This window comes from Mus caroli, unplaced genomic scaffold (genome assembly GCF_978045245.1).
Source record: "Mus caroli unplaced genomic scaffold, Mus_caroli_1 scaffold_3, whole genome shotgun sequence".
Taxonomy (NCBI): domain Eukaryota; kingdom Metazoa; phylum Chordata; class Mammalia; order Rodentia; family Muridae; genus Mus; species Mus caroli.
The window spans coordinates 16,287,865-16,307,061 of record NW_028227258.1 but is presented as its reverse complement, the minus strand read 5'-3'; the positions used below and the strand labels follow the sequence as shown (position 1 = coordinate 16,307,061).

The window sequence follows — 19,197 nt, the reverse complement described above, 5'->3', positions numbered from 1 at the left end:
ATTTATTGAGAACCCACTGGGCACCGAACACTGCACTAGGCCTGTGATCAAGAGAAAACCTATTTCCAGCCAAGTCTCTTTGTTTCTCCCCTGCTCTGGGAGTAATAGCACACCTAAGGAAGTGGAATTCCACACACAATCAAATTTATTATCTGATTTGATCATTATTTTGATTGCTACTTATGATTTATAATGGAGGTCATTATTTTATTACATACTTTCTGTATATAATTAAGTTACTTTAAATAAGGACTTTCATTCTGTGCAAGTTAGTAAGAATAATGCATTTCTGATTTTCCCATCAATGGCTGAAAAGAAATTGAGCCACAAAAAGATATTACACTATGGAAGGTTTTCTCCCTCAAAATTTAGCATACATTGTACATTGAAATCGAAAAATTGATGGCATTTACTATAAGATAAATGTCATTGTTTCAAAAAATTATCAGAGCTGTGCAAGCCCCTTCCAGTCTGAGGATGGCTTGAATTATCTCATCACCTTGAAAGTTTCAAGTTTTAAAGCGTGAACAGTTTTGTTTTTTTAAAGATCACTTTGTTATAGGTGCATGTATATTCTGTGAGACAAAAAAAAAGCCAAATTGATAAAGGAAAGGGGAATAAAAATCTGTATCTTTCAAAATAGAATTTCATAATTTTCACTGTTAGAGCATTGGTTTATGTGTCAGGCAAACTCTGATCTTAAAATATCTTTCTGAGGCATGATTTTCTCCAGAGACAATTTGCTGTCTTGATATCCTCATAAGTGAAACAAGAATAAATATTTTGTTCCACAAAATATTCCTCCATCATTCCCCAGGTCCCTCCGACTTGTCTTTGTGCAAAGGAAGTTGTAGCCATTTTCTTTTTGGATGTATTCAGTCTTGAAGAAAGAACAAACAGGCATTATTTCCTAGAGCCCTAAAATCTGTGTATGCCGGGGCAGGGTTCACATATAAGATCATTTGAACTTAATATCCACTAACTGTGTCAATATATTTTCTAGATTTTGATGACCTTGTCTTACTCTCTGCTGTAATCTTTCCCTTCTTTCCCAGGCCTCTCCTTCCCTCTTTTTCCATAACTAGGCACTCGAGTTATGTGCAGGCTGAAGGAACGTCAATGGTCACAATCTGTTCCTTCTCGCTCTGAGCTAACAAGTGGAGAAGTTTCACTCTCCTGTCCAGGGCCACTTAGCATCTGAGCCAGTTGGGTACATTCTGTGCACACTTCAGACAATGAATCTTCGTGATTGTGCCAGGTCTCCTTGGAAGCCACACTGGATGAATTAGTGAAAAGCACCTCCTCTCTGATCATAAAGAGGAGTAAAAATGAACTTACGCTGTGGGGGCCAGAACATGTTTCTCTCATGAGTCGAGAAGTCATTTTGTTTCCTACTGGCTCCTATTTTTGGTATCTGAATTTTTACTTACTTACATCAAATTAATTCATCCATCATTGTAAACTTGGATATGTTTACATTCTTTGTTAATCCTTAACTCCTGTGCAATGCTTATAAAAACACCCTGACTAATAAGAATACAATCAAGTTCAGAACCATAAGTTATCCACCCGAGGTGTCCATTTTCTTGGGATTCCTCACAGTCCCAAGAAGCTCAGTGTCGTGCAGAATCTTCACCCCCAAACATGGGCATCCACAGTTCCACAAGGAGTTCCTTTCTCTCGGTTAGCCTGAAAGAAACCATGAATGCTAGCTTGTTAATAGAGGTTTTACTTTCAATACCAACTCTACCACATAAAAGAACAGAACACTCTTTTCTCAGGACTTGGACTGCTAACCCTGAGGGTTTAATTGTAGTATTGCAATGAAAAAAACTTTCCTCATGAAAAGTCTCTAACTTGTGGGTTTCTAGGGACAAAATAACTTAAGAATGTAAATAAGCCATGGCCAGCAAAAGTTTACCTTTTTAAGCATTCTGTTTATCTCCCTCCTCCGTCTCTACCTGCTGGAATCATGAGCTAGGACTTCTGTTTCATGAGTTAGAATGCTTGTCTCGAAGTATGATTCTCTTCTGCAGGGAAGTTGCTGCTCTCCTAGAAACCTCTTAGAGTGTGCTGCACCCTAACTCTCCCCAAAGTTCCTATATTTCTAATCCTTTAAGATTAGAGCACTTTCCATTTGTCCACTAAAATTTCATTCATTAGAGATATGAATATTATATGTCGACGTTGGTGACTGTCCAGAAGAAATGGTCTGCAAGCAGTATCCAGGCAGTCCGTTAGTTTTATATGTCCTGATGTTATATTTCTATTCCATATTTAGAATTTCCAATAGAAATAAGTAGTAGATGGTCTCATGCTATTGTAGTTGGAACAGAAATGATTCTTTATAGATCCACATCTTTGAACAGTCGGTCCCCAGTTGGTGCTACAGTTTGGGAAGGATACAGAAACTTTAGGAGTGGATCCTTGTTGGAAGAAGTACAATCATAGGGCTGGGGGCAGGATTTTGGGTTTCTATCTAGGCTCTACTTCCTGTTCTTTTTCTGTTTCCTGTCTGTGGATGAAATGTGGTCAGTCTGCTTCCTTTGTAACAGCCCCATGCTGCCCTTCTTTCCACCGTGGTGGACTGTGCCTCCCCTAGAACTACAAGCCAAAATAAAATTTCAGTGAGGTGATTTTGGTCTTGTGACAGCAATGAAAATTAAACAAGAACACCCACAAGACATATCCACTATGATCTACTAGAATATTATAATGACGCTATCATTTCATGAACTTTTAGCTCCGTAAATGCCTCCACAGAAAGACACACTCACATGTACCTAGACCTCATTTCCTATCATTTCCAAATTAGAATGTGGCTAAAAACTAAGGACTGGTAGGGGAACTTGTTGGCCAAATAATTTCTAGGTAACTTGATTACTCTTTCACCCATTCACATCTTCAACATAAAGAATTGAACACTGAAAGCTGTTTAGTGGATGCGAAGACACCAGACTCCAGGTACACGTAAACCTATCAAATTGATATCAGAGGACTGAAAAGACTAAAGGCTTGCTAGCTAGACAGATCCAGGCTTTAGACTTTGCCCCTATTGCTTGAGTATTGCTCTCTTTAATATGTGATGTGTTGTTGTTGTTGTTGTTATAATAGAAAATGTGAAAATACCCAATCTGCCGAATTAGACTTTGTTCCAGAAAGATTATTCAACTTGTGAAAAGTACTAAGCAAAGAACTTAGTACGTTTTCCCAGTACCGAAAGTGCCTCATTTCTAGAACTCTAACTGTTGTTATACAAAGTGCATATATTGCCAATTATGCCACGACTCACTCTCCTCTGTCCCAACTCTCCTAATATCCAGGAGGGACCCAATTTGTACAACACTTGAGCTGTCTCACTGATTCTCCATCAGGAGTGAACAGCATATCAGACTTCCTGCTGGAGTCACTGTTTCAGCACCGAGGACTGAGTTGGGAGCTGTGGACGGGACAGTAGGACCCATTTTGCTTTGGTGGAATCAATGGAAACAGAAAGTACTGAAGCTTCCAGTTCAAGTTAAAAAGAGACATAGTTGCTCTGACTCCCGAGAACTGGTATTAACCTGTTCCTTGAACTCCTGAGAAACTCAAGATTGTAGAGTCTAGAATAACCAATCCAGTACCAGGAATGTCCAAACTTTTGACATTGTCAAATGATATTTTTGTCTATAAAAGTGTTGTGTGCCATTCATAGCCATCCTGGCGTCTAAAGAGTATACATACCTACCAGAGCCTTCCCCATCCTTGGTCACAGACAGCAGATACTACTCTTAATGATATGGAACATTTATGATATAACAGAAAGCAGCTCCCCATTAAACATCTGTTGAATATTCGCAAGAAGTCATTAAGGAATTAAAGTTATGTTAAAGATGCAACAATGTGAAGAACTGAAGAATGTACTTATAAAACAATGGCCATTTTATAAAGAAACTTTAAAGCATGACATTTTAATGAGAAAGGCTAAAAACACATGCAGTTTTGTTCTGGTTTTTTTTTTGTTGTTGTTGTTGTTCTTTGTCTCTGAATTACAGACTACAGCATGAACTGATAAATAATGTCCTTTTCCTAAGCTGAGCACAGGCTGGAAGAAATAGGTAGCTGAAGTTTGTAAGTTCTAAATTTTGAAAAGGAAAGCTTAAAGGTAAATGAATTAAGAAAGCTTTCCTGGTTTGACGGGACACACCTACCTCCTCCAGCCTTCACAAACCTTTCTGTGAAAATGGACGCAGAGCTCAAGGATTTCCTAGGTGCCCATTTCTCTATTGTTTGCTGACTAGAGGTGAATGACTGGTAGGTGCACACACAATAAGCTATGTGAACTGTGTAATTCTAAAAGTGATGGTGGCTCATGGCCAAACTCAGAGCTTGCTTCTAGTTCTATTCTTTGAGAAGAGCAGAGAAGTTTTATGGAGAAATAGAAGGGGGGTTTTAGTTTAATTTATTTTTATGATAAATATCAGGAAACCACAGTTTAAAAGTATAGATTTTTCAACTCGATGCTCCTAACGCAAAGAGTCATTTAAGAGGAGATTAAAATGAACATTTCCTAACAATGAAGTCATTATTGTAATGAAACCTGATCAACTTTCCTGAATAATTTTGGATTTTTTTTTTAACAACATATTTCAAGTCAGGAAAAAAAAAAAGAAAAGACCATACGTTTGGCAGAAATGAAAAATGGTTACTATGGCAGCTTGATTTGGACATGGAAAACCTGTTTCAAGCTATTCATAAACCCAACTCTTGCAAACTATTTATTATGCACAATAAATTATGTGAAACTTATAATGGAAAAAGATGAGAGCGACTTGTTTTAGAACTCAGGAGGTAATGAAAGCTATTTGAGGAGGATGGACTGAATAGAATGTGGGTCCTGGCGTTCCTGATGAACCTGGGTAATTTGTAATCCCCTCTGAGAAGGCCCACAAACTCTTCACTAGCACAATGCAAAAAAGCATAAAAAGTCGAATTTTCCCTAGCCACATAAAGTACGCCATTTCCACAATTCAGACACAAGCCCTTCAACCTCTGTTCTTCGTGATTTGGTGGACATTTCTGGTCACAAACCCAGGACAAAAACAAACAAACAAACAAAAACAAAAAACAGCCCGCCAAACAAAAACAAAGCAACCTAACCAAACGAACCAAGCAAACAAACCAGAGAAATTATAGGAGGGAGGGAGCTAATTCCTGACAATTCTCCCGTTCTGAGACACTTATTTTACATGCTTTAGCACAATTCTATAAGAAGCTACATTTTTAGTGGGACATCTCTGTTTTATGAATCCCCAGATAATAGCAAGTAAGGTGGTCGAATAAAGTGACAAAAATGTTAGGTATTGTTGTACATGAATGACAAAGACAGAGACTTGATTTTTTATCTCCCAGATACAAAATGTTGCTGGTAACAAAATATATTATTACCCAGGAAGAAGTACTAGAAACGACCTACAGCCAGTTTCCCACTAATCTGATGTGGGCGATGAGTCCCAAGTCTATGGGTACAAAAGGTTACCATTTCGGTACATTGTAACAATTTTGTACCATTGTGTGATGGTACAAAAGGCTCTAAGTGGGAATAGGGGCACAGGATCCATTAACGTGCTTAAGAAAGCATGAGCATGAAGACGGGTGGTTCATAAAATTTAAATAATTTGGAAAAGAAGTAAGGACTAGGGGCACAAAGGTGCTTATGTCAGGACCCAGTGGGCGGGATACTACGTGTTAACGAGAATAAGGATTAGTATGGTTAAAGTAGTCCCCTATAAAAATAAAACACAGTAAAGAACTCAACCTGTGTTCAGAATTCTACTCAAGAATGTGGGTGGCAGGAGAAAGTAAACCCTATAGGAAAGTTACAAAGGCTCCAAAGTAGTGCAAACAAATTCTCTCCTTATAGTTAGATGAAATGGAGCCTGGTAGCCTGGCTGTAATCTCCATCCAGCATTTCCAAACTGTCTACCACAGTGCCCTCATTTCTCCATAGGCGAGGGGACTGTGGACAACAACCATCCTCAGGACAGTTATCTCCATGACTTGGTGAGTCACAGGATGCCTACCCCAGAGTGAGCTCTTTTCATCCCTGGGTACTAAATAAAATGGTTTTCAATCATTTGTCCAATTTTTAATGCTCTAAAATGTCTTTCATCAAGGTAAATTTAGAATTGTCTTCCTTATTATATGTCATCTTATGTTCTAATTTTAATTTTTACCAGCTACAGAATAAACTGTATTTAATTAAGATATAAAATGCAATTAACTTTGACACAAGTATTCCACTATAAAATCATGACCAAGTCAAGATAGTAGAAACATACAACAGTCGAGACAGTTTCCTTCTGCCACACCATAATCTTACATATCCATCTCTGCCCACACTCCTGTCCCCAGAAGTCATCTATATTTTCCTTATTATGAGTTTTATCGCATCTTTACTTTTTAATGTAATTATGATTATACAATACATTTTCTTATAAGAATAACATGGATTCTTCTCTCTGTCTCTCCTCCCTCTTTCCACCTGTCCCTCCCCCTTTCCTTACTGCTTGTATTGGCATAGCACAATTTGTGGATTTTGCTCACCTATTGATGGACATATAGATTAAGTGTAGGTTTGGACTATGATTAGGGAGACCACCATGAATATTTATATGTGTTCTATAGATAAATAAAGGCGCACTGCTTTCCTTTCCTGTGGCTAGATTTACAGAAATAGAATGCCACCCGCCAAGCGTCACGGAGAGCACTCCATTCCCTCACATTCCACAAAAGGCTTGCTCTGATTTGGTACATTTTATGGAGTACTTAGATTATATCAGGTTATCACTTTTCCTTTTAATTATCTTAACAATCAATAATCTTCAATGTGTCATCCCACACTTGTTTGTCAGCCATGATCTTTATTTACATTATCTACATATTTTCTGCACATGCATGACTGGGTTGCTTGTTTTCTTAATATTGAGTCTGTTATTATTATTATTGTTTTCAAGTCTGTGCAATATTATACTTTACTCTTTTGAAGTGCCTGTCAAACAATTTCTAACATACATCCAACTTCTCAATTATTTTCTTCCACATACTGCACTTTTCAAATGTTTTAAAGTCTTTGTTTAAACACACAAAAATTATTATTATTTCCCTTTACTTTTCCCTAAAACTTGCACAGATTTGGTTTTTATGTTTATCTATGTTTTGAGCTAGGGGCATATGTTAAAGTTTATTTATTAACAGCACTAAGTTCTATTAGGTAAAGTGACTCTCCTAGTTAATCATTTTTGCATTTGAGTCAAAATTAATTGGTCATATATGGGTGGAACTGTTTCTAAATTATCTTTCCATTCATTCAATAAGTTTGTCTATCTTTCTATGCTTACCATACTAGTTGTATTTATAATAATGACTTGATTATTATAACAAAATCTTAAAGTCAGTTAGAATAACTTCTCCAGACTTACTCATTTGAAAGTTTCTTAGGATTTTCTAGGCTCATTGCATTTTATCAATTTTGACATTAAAAATTCTCCTGAATTCCATTTCAGATTTTATTATATCTCCAGGTAAGTTTGAGAATAATTATTAGTGAAATATCTTAACTTATATTGAAGAACCACATTTCTTCATTTATTTATGTCATATTCCGACGTGTTTTCAATGTGCAATTATTGTGTTTGTTCTGTTGTTTGAGACAGTAGTTCACTCTGTAGTCTAGGCTGGCCTTGAACTCCTATCAGTCCCTCTTTCTCAAGCTCCTGGGTGCTGGGATTGCAGGTGTGAGACATTACACCTAGCACTAATTTTTTTTAATATATATAGTATATTGTTATAAGGGTGTTTTATAGTTTGCTTAACTTTATAGTTTCTTTATTAGCATTTCAGCTGTTTGGTTTCAGTAAAAAACATCCTGGTTTTGTTTATTGATTATCTATCTTTCAGTCTTCCTAATATTTTGCTATGTGCGATTTTGCATGTAAGGCAATGATTGTATATATAAAAAGAATATTTTATTGTTTTCTACCATTTTTCTTCTATTATTTTGCCATGCAGATTTTCAACACAATTTTGGAGAAAATAGTGAGCACAATTATTTTCATTATTCCTGGTTCTATGGGTAAAGTGTTCAGAATGCTTCTATCATATCTAGACTTCTCATGGATGGCATTTAGCATGGTGAGTAAATTTGCTGTCTAGTTCTAATTTGCTGAGATGTATTTCTATAAAATGATCATAAATATATCCAATGATTTGTTTTTATTTATTAAAATTATTACATGCTTTTTCCTTTTAGTCTATTAATATAATGAATTTCTTTATATCCTTCGCCTAAATTCCAGTTAGTTTGGGTGTCCTAGCTCTTTATTATTTGATTAAAATTTCTCATGATTTTAATTGTATCTGTGCTTATTATGTATTTTTATGATATATTAGGTATTGTATTTTTAGTATATGCTATTAATACTGGAATAGTGGTGGCTTCACCTGTGATAACAGAATGACCATTTTCACTCAAACTGAGTTAACAGTTGGTAGACAGCTTTGAAACTACACACAATTTCTTTTGTACAGGGAGATGTTTGTGTTCTTTTCTTTTCTTTTCTTTTCTTTTCTTTTCTTTTGGTTTTTTTTTTTTTTGTTTTGCTTTGTTTTGGTTTGGTTTGGTTTTTGGTTTTTGAGACAGAGTTTCTCTGTGTAGCCCTGGCTATCCTGGAACTCACTTTGTAGACCAGGCTGGCCTCGAACTCAGAAATCTGCCTGCCTCTGCCTTCCAAGTGCTGGGATTAAAGGTGAGAGCCACCACGCCTGGCTGTGTTCTATACTTCTTACTGAGTAGATTTTCATACTTTATGACTTGGAAAAGAAACGTTGCTTCCACAATTTTCCTGTCTGCATTTGTGGAGTCTGTAGTGATGTCTCTTCTCTTATGATATCAGTAATTTGTACTTACATCTCTATCAATTTTAGTAAAATTGTTCAAGAAAGCAGGTTTGGTTTCTTTGGTTTTTCTCTAACAAACTTTTTTATTGAAATGTTTTGCTGTTATCAAACATCTCATTTGTTTTACTTACTTTCTTTTAATGTGTTTTCTTCCTCATTTCTCAAGCTAAGAACTTTTATTTAGATCTAATTTGTTTCCTCAATTTTAAGTTTGTTTGAATTTCAACTTTGAATTTCTTTTGGTATGAGAAAAGTCTATGTTTATCTGACCATTTGTGTGGTAATTAAGACAGGTAGACTTCAAATTACAGTGTGTTTAAATTTTTCATGTTAAGTCTCCCAGCCATCCCAGCCATCCCAGCCATATTCCCTAAAGCCCCTTGCTCTTACCACCAGCCGACTGACATTGTGCTCTGGTCCAGCACTGGGACTCCTTGCTGTTCCTTGAACATGGCAATTTGCTACTTTCTTCTATTGTTTTTCATAGAAGATTATTCTGGAGACACTAACTCTGCTAAGGCCTCTCCTTTAAGCCTTTCTTCAAATGTCAGCTTTTCCATGGGGCCTCCATTGATCATTATATTTAAAATTGAAAGATTTCCCTGGATCCCTGCATTTATTTATATTCCTCCCTGCTTTCCTTTCTCTAGAGGATGTATAAAAATAATGCATTATCTATTTTCTGCTTTGTGTGCTTTCTCTTTTAGTTACTCTAACAAAGGGGAAGAGGCATGTAAAAAGGGTTTCTGTGTTTGATTAGTTCATTGTCTTTTTTTTTTTTTTTTTGCTATTTTTCAACTGGAAACTACAAACATAATTAGTAGGAGTTAAGTACTTGTAATTATAAGCTCTTTATTTTTTAATAATGTTCATTTTTCTAGTCTTTCTTGTTTTGGTGTTAGCTTGATTTTTTTCTGTGTATGACTGGTGCACATACATGAATGTAAAGGTTTGTCCTCCTAAGAATCAGCAGGCCAGAGCAAGCCATTGGGTGTCTTCTGCTGTCCCTCCCTAACTTTTTGATTTGATTCAGCCCTCCCTAACTTTTTAATTTGATTCAGGGACTCCCACTGACCTGAGGATGCACCACTTTGGCTAGGTTGGATGAATGATAGGATTTTGGAATCTGCCCCTCTGTCCCTCAGCCATTCCTTTTGTCTTTTGAGACAGGGTCTTGCTATGTACCTCGTGCAGGCCCTAAACTTCAAATCCTTCTGCCTATGTTGGGAATCTGGATGTAATTCATCACACTCATGTTTTTTGTGATCTTTAAAAATCAATTTCATAGTGGCTACCCCCCAGTTCAATGGGAGGGGAAGCCCTTGGTCCTATGGAGGCTCCATGCCCCAGCGTCTGGGCATGCTAGGGCAGTGAGGCCAGGTGGGAGTGGTTGACTGTGTGGGGGACCACCCTCATAGAAGCAGAGGGGAGAAGGGGGAGGTGGGGATTTGCCGAGGGGAAACTGGGAAGGGGGAAAACATTTGAAATGTAAATAAATAAAATAACCAATAAAAATCAAGTTTATAACCGAATGTTTAAATGTTATGATGTGTTTTCCACATTTTGCCTGTTTCAAAAACCTAAGGCACACGTCTCCTCAACATCCTGTCCTCTCATCTCTATTTTCTGGAGACAAGACTCTCTCAGCGGGGAGACAAGAAGGAACCAGTGAGTATAGGTTCCCAACAACACCATCACAATATCTATATGGAACCAAACAGAACATGTAGAGTCTCATCTGCTAAATACTGAATTGATTGATTTTGAACACAGTGATATCGGCTCCACTGCCCGTTTTCTAGCAGCTGAACACGGGAGTTCCATCAGGAAGCAATGTTTCCATAATTGCAAGCACATTGTAGAAGATGGGAAGTAACAGTTGGTTTATTTTTCACCATGAGTGTGAGCCATCACTTAATGCTCATTACAGCTCTTCCAGGTGGATTACTATGCTCATCTTAGAAATGGAGAGGGCTGGAGAGTTAATAGGCCTCCCAGCCAACAGCGTAGATTTGAACACAGCTTTTTCCTCCTCCCAAGCCTACCTCTCCACACCTGTGTGGAGCTGCATCACTGTCAGTGGCAAAAGTGGTGTTGGTTATTACAGCAGTCAGGAAGAATACAAGCAAGGCACATGTATTCAGACAGAACGAAAGGACCACAGACAATTCTGCACACCACAATTGGTATCGCAGGCATCATTTCTGGATAGCACAGCATAGTCATTAATGTTCATAATGATAAAACCAAGTCATCAAAAAAAGATTAATTACATTCCATCCATTCTGTTTAAGAAGGCAGAGAAGTGTGAAATCCATTTTAGAAAGATTTCCATCAAAAATGATTAAAATTTTCAACTATCCAGAATGATTCATTCCCTGGGGTTTCTACATAGCCAGATATGTAAATGAAAAACACAAATATTTGCTGCACATTTCTTGAAAGTAAAATAAAACAGCATACACACACACACACACACACACACACACACACAAGGAACCAAATGATTTAACTGTGTTGAGGATGAGATATTCCTATAGAGCTTACTAGAGTGTAAACATACATAAACTAGTACGCTTTTATTTTTCTAAATAGCTTCTATGTGTCTTTACTGGTCAGCTGTCCATTTGAATGGCTATTGCTCCTGCCAGGGAGACTAATTATTTTGATAATTTTATTATGAAGTCTTTTAAAGAGAGATTGATGCACTCCTCACATTTTGAGCACACAGGTGACTGCATCTTAACAGATTCTTTAAAAAAAAAACTACCTTTAGTGATAAAATCAATAAATGAATACTTCTCATCATCAGTGAAGTTGTTATTATGTGGTAAAAGAATTCCTTCTGACCATATATAGGAAAAGGATTAAATAGCATTAAAATATGGCAAATCTGATTGACAGGATGATATATATTTATTTCAAATCACAATCTGTCAAGTGCTGACACAGATATTTATTTACCTCAAAATTCTCCTTTCTTAGAAAATTTTTGGCTTTTGATAGCACTCAATATGTATTGAATGAATGAATGAATGAATGACCCAACATTAATGATCAAGTGGTAAAACTGATTTCTTCCATAATGAAATGATTAATATGATAGAATTTGTTAGCAGTAATATGTGCGCAAGTGAATCTAGCAATATCTGAAAAGCTATGTGTCAAGTTATTACATGTAGTCACACAGGTAAATCTCTCACCTTTCCCTTTTATATGACACTTAAATGGCTGCAGCACATCCATATTACATTCATAATTAAAACAATTTATGCTGTATTATAAAAATATTTTGCTACTCTTGACAAAATATAAGTTGTATTTGGTACGGTAATAAAAAGTATGATATCTGTTACCTATAATGTAGAATGTTTACTATGATGGATGGTCAAACCAGTTATTTAAGAAGGCAGACCTGAGTCTGGGGAGACAGCTCAGTTAGTAAAGTGCTTTGTGAATAAACATGAGAACTGACTTCAAGTCCGTTGGAAAGCTGGATGTGGTTATAATAATCTGTAATGCCAGCACAAGATAGAAGATGAAGGCAGGTGAATCTTGGAAATGCACAGGTCAGCTAGCCTACTATCTGCAGTAGCAAACACGAGACCCTGTCTCAAACAAGATAGAAGACAAGGACAGACATCAAAGTTGTCCTGTGACTTCCATACTCATACCATGGCACAAGCTTGCTACTTCCACACACATTATATACACACAAGCACATATCATGCAGCATACAAATGAACACACACAAGGAATTCTTAATGGGCCACACAAGAGTGAAGATGCATTAAAAAAAAAACCCCACAAAATGAGAAATCAAAATTTTTCACCAAGCAGAGAGTAGTGCTTAGTAGAACTGTAAGTAACTGTTTAGAGATGGATTTGGGCTTTCCTTTTGGAGTTATTAAAGTATTTGGATCTAAACACAAGTAGTGGTTACACAGTATTAGTATTGCTATCCCATTGTTCAGTAGGGAATGATGAAGTTCTTGTCATATAAATTCTATATCAGAATGACAAAACACCAATGTCTATTCATCAAATAAAAGTAAAGCAACATGCGTAAGGTGTCTGAAAGTTACTCAGTCCAAACATGGGGAACATCCTAAGTGTGATTCATTCCCCAAAGAAAGAAGGATGGAGAAGTGGTAACGTCAGTGGGTACCCTCTAATAATAAAAACAAACAAACAAATAGTAAACGAAAAACCACACCTTAGCATCCATTATAATTCACAAACCTTGATAATGGTTACTTTTTGCTGCTGTGGTAAACCACCATGAACAAAAGTATGCTTTGGAAGAATTTATCTGGGCTTACAGATCACAGGAAGAGTCCACAATTACAGGGAGAGGAGGAGCAGGCATCACCAGACAGCTCAGTATGGGGACCACAAACATGAAGGACAGAGAGTGAAATGAAGTGAGACCATACCCTCCCCAAGCTGCCCCCAGTGTCTTACCTCCTCCAACAAGGCCCCACCCCCTAAAGTTTCCATAACCTTCCCAAACATTGCCAGCAGGTGGGGGATCACATTTTCAAACACAGAAGTAGAGAACCTTTCTTATTCATACCACTGTACCTCTAAATGACATTGCTTCTCAAAGCAAGGTCATAAAAGACAAAGAGCCAAATCATAATTCAGAGAGGGTGAACCATTCTCAGCCAACTAAACCATATGCTTCTCTGCTAGGAACACAGCTTGTTCATCCTTGTACCCCTCAGACACCATGGTAATCACTTTGACAGCCCTAACACTCTGCAGTGTCCTGTCATAGGAAGTAAAGGCTGTTGGATGAATGGTATTAAACAAAAGGACTAATGTTGGGATAGAAGAGCTCATAGGTTAAAACTGATATCGACCTGTAGAGGACTAAACTCCATAGCTCATATTGTCCCCAAACCAAAGTGGGTTACAGTCTAAGAATGGTACATTCTTTCTCTCTGACCTCCACACCTGTACGTTTGGCCAGTGTCTCCTTGCACATGTATGTGCGCATCACATATAAAAATACACTTAACTGCCTTCTACATACCCAGACTTCCAAGAATAGGTAAACTCATGAAAACCAGATAGTCATTGACTTCACATTCAGTTCTGCCTGTTCTGGAAAGACCTAGAAATCTGATATTGGGAGGTTCTCAGGTTTGTTGATGTAGGTGGTCTGTGTGACTGCACTCCTCAAATCTCAACACTGCCCCTGTCCACTCCCTTGATGAGAGCTGTCTTCCCATAAATGGAATGTCTTTCTCTCATAAATGGAACCTCAGGATTGGGGATACACATCATTGTTATACCCAACGAAATATGAGGGTAGACCTTGAGTGATTTGGGTCTATTTTCATTCTGTGCAAGTAGAACTTTAAAACAACCAAAACTATCCAGAAAATAAAAATGTCTCCTGGTGCTGGGAGATTTGGAAACATAGTTGAAGGGCATATTTCAGTAAGTTATAATAAACTCTGTTACACAAGAGGGATTTCAATCGTTTGCTTCTTAGGGATCTTTCCAAGTCAGATTCTCTAATTCTATGATAAAAACAGGTTGAGCAGGCAGAGGAAGCAGATGATGTGTGCATATATAACTACTTAGAAAAATGTAGATCTCTATAAAAATCTGAGGTGTTATTTATATTACTCATGATTCAGGGGTAGTATCTAACACCATTTTTTGAAATTTCCTGGAATTCATTTGTACTTTAATAAAAATATTTAATGAAAATATGTCAATTTTAAATTTAAACTTTAAAAGATATAATGGGTATGATGTTTGAGAACCAAATTTTTTCTTTACTTTTAATATTTTTTTCTGATTTATTTCTTCATTTTTCCTTTTCTGATTTAAAATAAGTGGAGAGTTTTGTGATAGGCTTTTCATAAAATTCAGAAACATTTAGAAAGAAAATAATACAATATCACAAATTATTCTGCAACTGAGAAACTGATAATAGTATTTGGGGATACTCCCCCCCCCAATTCCCTTCAAAATACACACACACAAATTTCATGGTGATGCTTTGACTGTTATTTTGCATTTCTTTTAAATATATATCATTAACAGAATACTATGTTATTAAATAAAACATGAATTAATACCAAATTAAGTGGCCTTAGATCAAGTTCAACATTGACCTGAAGGGATGCAAATTCAGGAGCTTATATTATTAGCACCTTCATATTGAAGCACAAAAGAGAATCAAACAAAAGACATTTTAAAACTTTAGTTTCCTCTCTTTGGATAATCTTATTATTTCTACTTTTATTAGTCTAATACATATGCTGTAGTCGCATATGGGTATAATCCAACTGGAACGTGTTGGGAGCTTTCTCCATACTAGATTGACATCATAGTGCCAGAAGAAGCTGTACAGACTACACCAGTAGAACTGTGACTTAGCCTTCCTTACCTGTGGACCCTGTGTGCAGCGCTACTGATCAGACAGACAAGATGTGCCTACTGTACAATTATGCCAAGTCTTCTGTATATAGGGGTAACCAACTGCTTTCTAATTGGCTGGATCTGAGGCCTTCTTCACAGCAGGGAATTCATACCTGGTTCTGTAAACCTGGTTAAAAACCTGTGACTAGGGAAGCCATAGTCCTCAGTGGGGAAACTGCTGCTGTTATTGTCCTAAGCAAACATGATATGCCCACTGAATTGCCTTCCCAAAGACTGTGCGTACTGGTGTTGCCATCAGCCTGCTCAAAAAGCTTCCATAATAGCAGGTAATTGTAGGTGCAAGGACTGGTCTAAATGAGAATAAATGAGCGTTGAGTGTCCAGTTATGGATGGAACAGCAGAAACGTGTCTCTCAAGACTCAGTAGCTATCTTAGAGTAATGGATGGGAAGACTGTAAGAGGCAGAGAGGGGCACAGAGTAGTGCAAATTGCTAACATATGGGCCTGGCTGCTTGGTTGCCTGCAGAAGTCTGCACAAGCCTGGGCTTGTCAACACCTTATCATAAAGGATAACGGGTCTTGTAAGGCTCTACAGAGCCTTACAATGAGGGAAAGGGTTCTTCAATGGTGTAGCCATTGTTAAGTTTCTCACACTCTTGGAAGCAGCCTCTCAAACCCATACTCCTGTCTGGAAGCAGCACTAACTCATTGCATCATTCCCAAACAAAGACATGAAAGTAGAAGAGGAAGCAATTGAGAAGGGAATTTTTAAGAGTGGAAGGGGATAAGAAAGGGAATTAGGAAGTGTGGAGGTCAAATATGATCAAAATATACATGTATGGAAATTTAATAATGAAATCCACTATGAGTAATTTGCATCTGCCAATTTAAAAACCATGTCTTTAAAAGAAGAAACACAGTTCTTCTATCTGGGCTCTGAGTCATCTTCATCTTGAGGATGTATCCGCAGACATGGGGCCTATCCATGGAACTCTATGATCATGAAAGAGATTCTGTGAATATTTCAGTGTTTTGTAGAACAGCAATTGCTAAGTTTTAAGCAGCCATGAGTGAGATCTTTCCTCTCCGAAGACTGTGGCAAATATGAGTATTTACAAGTAAGAAAAAAGCTACAGGGCTGGTGAGAAGGATCAGTGGCTAAGAGCACTGATTGCTCTTCCAGGGGTCCTGGGTTCAGTTCCGAGGAACCACATGGTGGCTCTCAACCATCTGTAATGGGATCTGATGCCTTCTTCTGGTGTGTCTGAAGACAGCTACAGTGTACTCAGATACATAAAATAAATAAATAAATCTTTAAAAAGGAAGAAGAAAGGGAATCAGAGCCTCAAAGAAGTTTTCCATGGAATCTGGTAGAGAAAACTGTATGATCCAGCATTATCCCTTTTCTCCTTCCATGGACATGTGGAGGCAGAGGTTCCTTTGGATGGCTCCTAGCTTGTCATTCTCCTTTGAGTTTCACACTATTCCTCATAGGATTTCATGAATTTTTAGGTTTATTTACCTAAAGCATATTTCAATCACGAAGAAGTTTAATGTATAAAATTCTTCCCTTTTTCACAAGGGTGGGGAAGTGGATAGAGAAATAAGAGAAAGACATAATTACCAAGTTATTTTAATAGGTTTGTTATTGAGAAGGAAGATACCCGAAGAATTATGTGTCATTTTTGGAGCTACGAAATGGCATCCTTCTTTTTTTAAGGAAAATAATAGGACAATAAATATGAATGACTTTCTCAAATGCATCGAAAGATGTGGCAGTTGTAAATGCATGGTCCTCACTACTCATTCGACGATTTCATTTTCAATGAATCAAAATGGGTCAGTCAGAAAGAAATAATTCCATGGAGTAATTTATTTTTCTCGTTTTAAAATCCCCTCAAATTTGACCAGTTTCGCTGAACTTTTGCAATAACCAAGTTCTCCTATATCGATTACTTATAAAACCATGTCTCTCCTATAGAATACTTACACCATTACAGCACTGCAGCTCACCCTTCAGATTCTATTTTCTTTGCAAGAAACTACCGTTATGTTACTGGTGATGTTTGGTTCATGAATGTGTGCCCACTCCGTGAGGACTGTCCACTCATAAACAGAATTTCATACTCAGATATGTGTTTTCCCGAAATAAAATTTTTCCCATAAGATTAAACATTTGCCAAAATAATGTAAGTGCAGTGCTAAAATTTATAATTTTCAGAATCCACAAAAAGAATGCAGCTTTAGGGCATTCCTCAAAGAAGAGAGGCTTCTTGGATGCTTCATTAACTTGTCCAACGGGCTTTCACTCAGTTGTACTCTGATTTAGAAAATAAACTTCTTACTTTGACGCTTCTGAGCTGGAAGTGCTTTGACTTGTCCCATTTCCAATCAGTTGCACTGTGTGGTCTTAACTCAGCTTGAATCTTAAGTTAGGCTAGGAAATCCTGCCTCCCTTAATCTCAAGCTGCCACCGCCTTCCATCTCGTTACCGCGTCCTGCAAAGGAGAGGGCTTTCTCCTCACTTACTCTCCTCATTACAAGATTAGCAATGACAGAAGATCTCCATGGCAACCTAAAAATGATCTGAGAAAAATCACATTCCCCAGGACTTTTGTTCTTCCCCAGTTAGTTTGGCTAACAAAATATATGTTATTCAAAAATGTTGGGGTTGAGGAATGAAAAAATTAAAAAAAAATAAAAACTTTGCATTCTGTGACAATGTGCCATGATCAGCTTCAACCTTCAAGCTCTGAATCCCCCCACAGCACTGTACAGTCCAAACTTTCCTTGGAGCAATAAACATAGGATTGGAGTAAATAGTTAATTCACTCTAGAAGCTGCTTACTGAAACAATCCAGCTTCCTTTCCTATTATGGACGTGGAGCATGGGATCACCTGAGCATTTCTGCACCACCACCACCCCAACAGCTACTTAATCCCTGACCCCTTCACCTCTGCAAAAGCAAAGATGAAGAAGGCTACAAGTAGTCCTTTGAGCCTTTGTCGATCTGTGTACTGACAAAGGTACCTGGGGTGACTTTAGTCTCCAGCATCTGGCATTAGTCTCTTGAGTCATTGCCAGAGGTACTGCCTTTGTGGGTTTGGCAGGATAGGTATCATGCCACTGGGAAAATGAACTTCTAGTGAATTTCTCAGATCTGCCTCGCTCAACTCTTGCAGTTGCCTCTCTGCTTTTACTGATACTTCAGTATATCTTGTCAGCTTCCGTTCCTCTGTCCCTAGCCTCACTGTGACAGACCCATTGTCCAGACCTCATAGCAATTCAGTCACCTGCTTGGGCCCCCAGAGTCACCATTGCCACTTCTCCCTCTCTGCCTTAGGATGTAGCTGCTCTTTCTCCACTCAAATCTTACCTCTGAGTTGGTGTGAGTCACAGGAGAAGACTCTTTCTGGCCCTGTCTTTGCTTCAATGCAGGTTAATGGTTTCTAAACATCATCCAGCTGACATGGTGTGGCATCGCCATGCTGGCTTGTCAGAGCACTGTCACCTTCCTGAGAGTCAGCATGCATCATCTGGGACTGAAAGTTATAGTCTTCTCAACCCAACCACCTTCTTCTCTCCTGAGTTTTCCTAAGGGAAAAGCCAGGACACTCAATCTAAATGCTTGCCTCCCTTCTCTGGAATGTGCTCAGAACCAAACACTCTTCAACACCTTTTGCTTTTTCTTGGCTGAAGTTGAGGTTTCCAAACATCTAGTTATTTTTCCTCCCTCACATTTAAGCATATTTCCATCCCTCCAATGTTTAATTTATATATTCCAGTCGCTCTTTGAATTCATAAAAAACCCTTTTCAATGACCACAAATCTTAATTCACATTTTCCTGTCTCACTAC

General features: G+C 37.7%; 1 long non-coding RNA gene across 1 annotated transcript in view; it reads right to left on the bottom strand.

Moving 5' to 3' along the window:
• Positions 1–583: 583 nt before the first annotated feature.
• The window catches only part of LOC110291991 (uncharacterized), a 76,323-nt gene continuing 57,709 nt past the window's right edge, over positions 584–19,197 (bottom strand). Inside the window, exon 3 of the long non-coding RNA XR_002377630.2 lies at positions 584–1,689. This is a non-coding gene — a long non-coding RNA (uncharacterized LOC110291991). The remainder of the gene's footprint in view (positions 1,690–19,197) is intronic.